The sequence below is a fragment of the Entelurus aequoreus genome, linkage group LG11 (assembly GCF_033978785.1).
Source record: "Entelurus aequoreus isolate RoL-2023_Sb linkage group LG11, RoL_Eaeq_v1.1, whole genome shotgun sequence".
Classification (NCBI taxonomy): Eukaryota; Metazoa; Chordata; class Actinopteri; order Syngnathiformes; family Syngnathidae; genus Entelurus; species Entelurus aequoreus.
This window is the reverse complement of record NC_084741.1, coordinates 14,301,675-14,309,370: the sequence shown is the minus strand read 5'-3', so window position 1 is coordinate 14,309,370 and position 7,696 is coordinate 14,301,675. Positions and strand designations below refer to the sequence as shown.

At 32.8% G+C, this 7,696-nt stretch overlaps 1 long non-coding RNA gene across 1 annotated transcript in view; it reads right to left on the bottom strand.

The window, feature by feature from the left end:
* The window catches only part of LOC133660581 (uncharacterized), a 5,554-nt gene extending 436 nt beyond the window's left edge, over positions 1 to 5,118 (bottom strand). The window contains exon 1 of the long non-coding RNA XR_009827834.1: positions 4,742 to 5,118. This is a non-coding gene — a long non-coding RNA (uncharacterized LOC133660581). The remainder of the gene's footprint in view (positions 1 to 4,741) is intronic.
* Positions 5,119 to 7,696: the final 2,578 nt, after the last annotated feature.

The window sequence follows — 7,696 nt, the reverse complement described above, 5'->3', positions numbered from 1 at the left end:
TGAATACAACAAGAAATGTGGTGCATTGTGGGTAATTGGTGATGGCATCCTGACTGTTGTTGTTGTTGTTGTTTTTTAAAACTATCATCTTTAAAAGTCCACATGCGTATTGCCGTCACGCTGTGGAGGTGTGCGTCATCTCCTGGCCATTTAGTGGTACTGCGCACATTTCATTTTTAATGCCGCACTGCCCTCTGGTGGCCATAATTACTCAACGCATGCTTACTCATACTAACGTGTAGAACCTAAATCAAGTGGTATAGTGCAGTGTTTTTTAACCTTTTTTGAGCCTTTTTTTAGCCTTTTTTGCTTGAAAAAATGCGGCGGCACACCACCAGCAGACATCATTAAAAAACGCAACTCAATTGACAGTAAAAAGTCGTTGTCGCAATTGTTGGATATGACTTTAAACCACAACCAAGCATGCATCACTATAGCTCTTGTCTCAAAGTAGGTGTACTGTCACCACCTGTCACATCACACCCTGACTTATTTGGAGTGTTTTGCTGTTTTCCTGTGTGTAGTGTTTTAGTTCTTGTCTTGCGCTCCTATTTTGGTGGCCTTTTCTCTTTTTATTGGTATTTTCCTGTCGCAGTTTTATGTCTTCCTTTGAGCGATATTTCTACTTTGTTTTAGCAATCAAGAATATTTCAGTTGTTTTTATCCTTCTTTGCGGGGACACTGTTGATTGTCATGTCGTGTTCGGGATGTACTTTGTGGACGCCGTCTTTGCTCCACAGTAAGTCTTTGCTGTCGTCCAGCATTCGGTTTTTGTTTACTTTGCAGCCAGTTCAGTTTTAGTTTCGTTCTGCGTAGCCTTCCCTAAGCTTCAATGCCTTTTCTTAGGGGCACTCACCTTTTGTCTATTTTTGGTTTAAGCGTTAGATACCTTTTTACCTGCACCCTGCCTTCCGCTGTTTCCGACATCTACAAAGCAATTAGCTACCTGCTGCCACCTACTGATATGGAAGAGTATTACACGGTTACTCTGCCGAGCTCTAGACAGCATCGACACTCAACAACAACACATCATTTGCAGATTATAATTACTGCTTTGCAAAAAATATTTTTAACCCAAATAGATGAAATGACATAATCTCCCACGGCACAGTGGTTGAAAAAAACGGGTATAGTCTACTGCTGTCCCGATACCAATATTTTTTTTTGGCCCGATATCGGTACCAAAATATATATCCATACTTTTCAGTAGTTTTCGGTACTTTTGTAAATAAAGGGCACCACAAAAAAATGGCATTATTGGCTTTATTATATAATATATGCATACTTTCTCCAAAAACAAGTGGTATAGTCTACTGTTGTCCTGATAGTAACGATATTGTTACCAAAATATATTTTGATACTTTTTGGTACTTTTCTAAATAAAAGGGACCACAAAAAAAATGGCATTGTTGGCTTTATTTTAACAAAAAAATCTTAGGGTTTATTAAACTTATGTTTCTTACTGCAAGTTTGTCCTTAAATAAAATAGTGAACATACTAGACAACTTGTCTTTTAGTAGTAAGTAAACAAACAAAGACTCCTAATTTAGTCTGCTGACATATGCAGTAACATATTGTGTCATTTATACACCTATTATTTTGTCAACATTATTAAGGACAAGCGGTAGAAAATGGATTATTAATCTACTTGTTCATTTACTGTTAATATCTGCTTACTTTCTCCAAAAACAAGTGGTATAGCCTACTAATGTCCTGATACCAATAGTCTTTTTTGTACCGATATCGGTACCAAAATATATTTCAATACTTTTCGGTACTTTTCAAAATAAAGGGGACCACAACAAATTTAATTATTGGCTTTATTTTAACAAAAAATATTAGTGTACATTAAACATATTGTTATTATTGCAAGTTTGTCCTTAAATAAAATAGTGAACATACAAGACAACTTGTCTTTTAGTAGAAAGTAAACAAACAAAGGCTCCTAATTAGTCTGCTGACATATGCAGTAACATGTTGTGTCATTTATACACCTATTATTTTGTCAACATTATTAAAGACAACAGGTAGAAAATGAATTATTAATCTATTTGTTCATTTACTGTTAATATCTGCTTACTTTCTCCAAAAACAAGTGGTATAGTCTACTGTTGTCCCGATACCAATAGTCTTTTTTGTACTGATATCGGTATCAGATTATATTTCGATACTTTTCGGTGCTTTTCAAAATAAAGGGGACCACAAAAAAATTGTATTATTGGCTTTATTTTTAACAAAAAAATCTTAGGGTACATTAAACATATGTTTATTATTGCAAGTTTGTCCTTAAATAAAATAGTGAACATACAAGACAACTTGTCTTTTAGTAGTAAGTAAACAAACAAAGACTCCTAATTTAGTCTGCTGACATATGCAGTAACATATTGTGTCATTTATACACCTATTATTTTGTCAACTTTATTAAGGACAAGCGGTAGAAAATGGATTATTAATCTACTTGTTCATTTACTGTTAATATCTGCTCACTTTCTCCAAAAACAAGTGGTATAGTCTACTAATGTCCTGATACCAATAGTCTTTTTTGTACCGATATCGGTACCAAAATATATTTCGATTCTTTTCGGTACTTTTCAAAATAAAGGGGACCACAACAAATTTAATTATTGGCTTTATTTTAACAAAAAATATTAGTGTACATTAAACATATTGTTATTATTGCAAGTTTGTCCTTAAATAAAATAGTGAACATACAAGACAACTTGTCTTTTAGTAGAAAGTAAACAAACAAAGGCTCCTAATTTAGTCTGCTGACATATGCAGTAACATGTTGTGTCATTTATACACCTATTATTTTGTCAACATTATTAAAACAACAGGTAGAAAATGAATTATTAATCTATTTGTTCATTTACTGTTAATATCTGCTTACTTTCTCCAAAAACAAGTGGTATAGTCTACTGTTGTCCCGATACCAATAGTCTTTTTTGTACTGATATCGGTATCAGATTATATTTCGATACTTTTCGGTGCTTTTCAAAATAAAGGGGACCACAAAATTTTTTTATTATTGGCTTTATTTTTAACAAAAAAATCTTAGGGTACATTAAACATATGTTTCTTATTGCAAGTTTGTCCTTAAATAAAATAGTGAACATACTAGACAACTTTTCTTTTAGTAGTAAGTAAACAAACAAAGGCTCCTAATTTAGTCTGCTGACATATGCAGTAACATATTGTGTCATTTATACACCTATTATTTTGTCAACATTATTAAGGACAAGCGGTAGAAAATGAGTTATTAATCTACTTGTTCGTTTACTGTTAATATCTGCTCACTTTCTCCAAAAACAGGTGGTATAGTCTACTAATGTCCTGATACCAATAGTCTTTTTTGTACCGATATCGGTACCAAAATATATTTAGATTCTTTTCGGTACTTTTCAAAATAAAGGGGACCACAACAAATTTAATTATTGGCTTTATTTGAACAAAAAATCTTAGGGTACATTAAACATATGTTTATTATTGCAAGTTTGTCCTTAAATAAAATAGTGAACATACAAGACAACTTGTCTTTTAGTAGAAAGTAAACAAACAAAGGCTCCTAATTAGTCTGCTAACATATGCAGTAACATGTTGTGTCATTTATACACCTATTATTTTGTCAACATTATTAAAGACAACAGGTAGAAAATGAATTATTAATCTATTTGTTCATTTACTGTTAATATCTGCTTACTTTCTCCAAAAACAAGTGGTATAGTCTACTGTTGTCCCGATACCAATAGTCTTTTTTGTACTGATATCGGTATCAGATTATATTTCGATACTTTTCGGTGCTTTTCAAAATAAAGGGGACCACAAAAAAATTGTATTATTGGCTTTATTTTGAACCAAAAAATCTTAGGGTACATTAAACATATGTTTCTTATTGCAAGTTTGTCCTTAAATAAAATAGTGAACATACAAGACAACTTGTCTTTTAGTAGCAAGTAAACAAACAAAGGCTCCTAATTTAGTCTGCTGACATATGCAGTAACATGTTGTGTCATTTATACACCTATTATTTTGTCAACATTATTAAGGACAAGCGGTAGAAAATGTATTATTAATCTACGTGTTTGTGAAAGACTTGCTCTTCCGGGTTCTTCAGACCACCAATTAATATAAGCCAGCCCAGGTGTGCCATGTACGCACCTGTCGCTAATCTCGAAACCGGTCCTGGCACACCCCGCTTCGCTGCAGGTCCGCAGGCCACGCCCCCCCACAGTGTTCATTTACTGTTAATATCTGTTTACTTTCTCTTTGAACATGTTCTATCTACACTTCTGTTAAAATGTAATAATCACTTATTCTTCTGTTGTTTGATACTTTACATTAGTTTTGGATGATACCACAAATTTGGGTATCGATCCGATACCGAGTAGTTACAGGATCATACATTGGTCATATTCAAAGTCCTCATGTGTCCAGGGACATATTTCCTGAGTTTATAAACATAATATACATTTTTTTAAAAAGGAAAGAAGATGTGATGCCTAAAAATATTGACGTAATCATAGTAGTATCGACTAGATACGCGCATGTACTTGGTATCTTTACAGTGGATGTTAGGTGTCGATCCACCGGTACTTTTTGGAGGCGGTATAGCACAGAATATGATTCATTAGTATGGCGGTACTATACTGTATATACCGTACAACCCTAGTCAGGTTTATGGTTTATGATTGAAGTTGGGACAACTCCAACATGGAGCTTGATTCCAAAGAGAAACACTTACTTCCCAGTAGACGCTGTCCTCGTAGCAGATGGTGTCAGGCGGCGCACCAAACACCGGCAACTTCATGATGAAGCCTAAAATACCACAGGTGTTTTTAATTGCTTATAATTAGGATTGACGAGAACCAAGTATCGGCCACAGTTGTTACAGATGATATCGTTGTCTTTCATGAACCTCAATGAAAACAACTCATTTGTTATTTCAAAAACCTGAAATCAAACACATCATGTTGGTTCAATCCTGTTTAGGGCCGTCCCATATTGAGTATTGGCCGATATCCATCGATTCGATACGATATCAGCACAGATTTACCATGAGTTGATTAACGTGGACCCCAACTTAAACAAGTTGAAAAACTTATTGGGGTGTTACCATTTAGTGGTGAATTGTACGGAATATGTACTGTACTGTGCAATCTACTAATAAAAGTTTCCATCAATCAATCAATCAATCAATCAATCAATCACCGTGCATATTTGTATTATTTTGTAGTGAAAAGACTAATAATAATAATAATAATAGATTTTATTTGTAAAAAGTACTTTACATTGAGTAAACAAACTCAAAGTGCTACAGTGTATTAAAAAGATAAAAAGATCATAAAAAAATAAATTAAATAAAAACTAGAACAGCCAAATAGCTAAAACTAGTACGCATATATCTAAAAAAAAAAAAAAAAAGGCTTTTTAAAAAAGAAGGGTTTTTAAGCCTTTTTTAAAAGCATCCACAGTCTGTGGTGCCCTCAGGTGGTCAGGGAGAGCGTTCCACAGACCGGGAGTGGCGGAGCAGGAAGCCCGGTCTCCCATAACTAAATGAAATGAAACGGAGAACAATGGTAGGTATTGACAACATTAACCTATTTATTATCAACAATGTGAAATGGTTTTATGCCGTCTTTTAGTTGGAGTGGAAAGGCAGTTTTTTTTGGGTTTTTTTAAGTCATTAAATGGCACAGTAAGTTGTATGATGCGGACACGTTTGTTACTGGATACTTTCTTTAAAAAAAAAAAATCAAAATAGTCTCATTTATTTGTGCTGCAAACATTTTTGGTCTAACTATTATAGTTTTTAACCTATTAACGTTTCAGTTTTTTTTCCCCCTATGTTATTAACATGTAATTAATGTGTTATTATTCATAAAGAGTCCTCAACTATGTCAAAGTCTCCCCCAAACATGTCTCATTTGTTTTTGCCCTAACTATTACAGTTTTTAAGTTATTAACGTTTATTAAACTTAATTAAAGTTGATTTTATAGGTCAATTAAAAGGTTAGCGAGCCCCCACTCTCTTCAAATTGAGCCCAAATTAAACCAAAATAGTCTCAATTGTTTGTGCTGAAAAATAATTTGGTCTAACCATTACAGTTTCGTGTTTTTTTATGTTATTAACATGTAATTGACGTGTTATTATTCATAAACGGTCCCCAACTATGTCAAAGTCTCCCTAAACGTGTCTCATTTGTTTGTGCTGCAACATATTTTGGTCTAACTATTATAGTTTTAAGTTAACATTTTATAGTATTTATGTTATTAACATGTAATTAAGGTGTTATTATTCATAAACAGTCCCCAACTATGTCAAAGTCTCCCCAAACGTGTCTCATTTGTTTGTGCTGCAAAATATTTTGGTCTAACTATTATAGTTGTTAAGATAACAATTCATGGTTTTTTCTATGTTATTAACATGTAATTAACGTGTTATTATTCATAAACAGTCCCCAACTATGTCAAAGTCTCCCCAAACGTGTCTCATTTGTTTGTGCTGCAAAATATTTTGGGTCTACTATATTTTTTACGTTACTATTTTGTTATAGTTTCTATGTTATTAACATGTAATTAACATGTTATTAATCATAAACAGTCCCCAACTATGTCAAAGTCTCCCCAAACGTGTCTCATTTGTTTGTGCTGCAAAATATTTTGGGTTAATTATAGTTTTTAAGTTATTAACGTGTTATAGTTTCTATGTTATTAACATGTAATTAACGTGTTATTATTCATAAACAGTCCCCAACTATGTCAAAGTCTCCCCAAACGTGTCTCATTTGTTTGTGCTGCAAAATATTTTGGTAGACTATATTTTTTACGTTACTATTTTGTTATAGTTTCTATGTTATTAACATGTAATTAATGTGTTATTATTCATAAACAGTCCCCAACTATGTCAAAGTCTCCCTAAACGTGTCTCATTTGTTTGTGCTGCAAAATATTTTGGTCTACTATATTTTTTACGTTACTATTTTGTTATAGTTTCTATGTTATTAACGTGTAATTAACGTGTTATTATTCGTAAACAGTCCCCAACTATGTCAAAGTCTCCCCAAACATGTCTCATTTGTTTGCGCTGCAAAATATTTTGGGTTAATTATAGTTTTTAAGTTATTAACGTGTTATAGCTTCTATGTTATTAACATGTAATTAACGTGTTATTATTCATAAACAGTCCCCAACTATGTCAAAGTCTCCCCCAAACATGTTTCATTTGTTTGTGCTGCAACATATTTTGGTCTATTTCAGTTTGTTATTAACGTTTTATAGTTATGTTATTAACATGTAATTAACATGTTATTATTCATAAACAGTCCCCAACTATGTCAAAGTTTCCCCAAACATGTCTCATTTGTTTGTGCTGCAAAAGAATTTTGTCTATCATATTTTTTACGTTACTAATGTTTTATAGTGTCTATGTTTTTGCAATTTTTGGGGGGGTCTAACTATTATAGTTTTTAACTTATTGACGTTGTTATGTTATTAACAGGTAATTAACGTGTAATTATTCATAAACAGTCCCCAACTATGTCAAAGTCTCCCCAAACGTGTCTCATTTGTTGGTGCTGCAAAATATTTTGGTCTAATATAGTTTTTATGTTAACGTTTCATGTTTTTTTAAAAATGTTATTAACATGTAATTAACATGTTATTATTCATAAACAGTCCCCAACAATGAGAAAGTCTT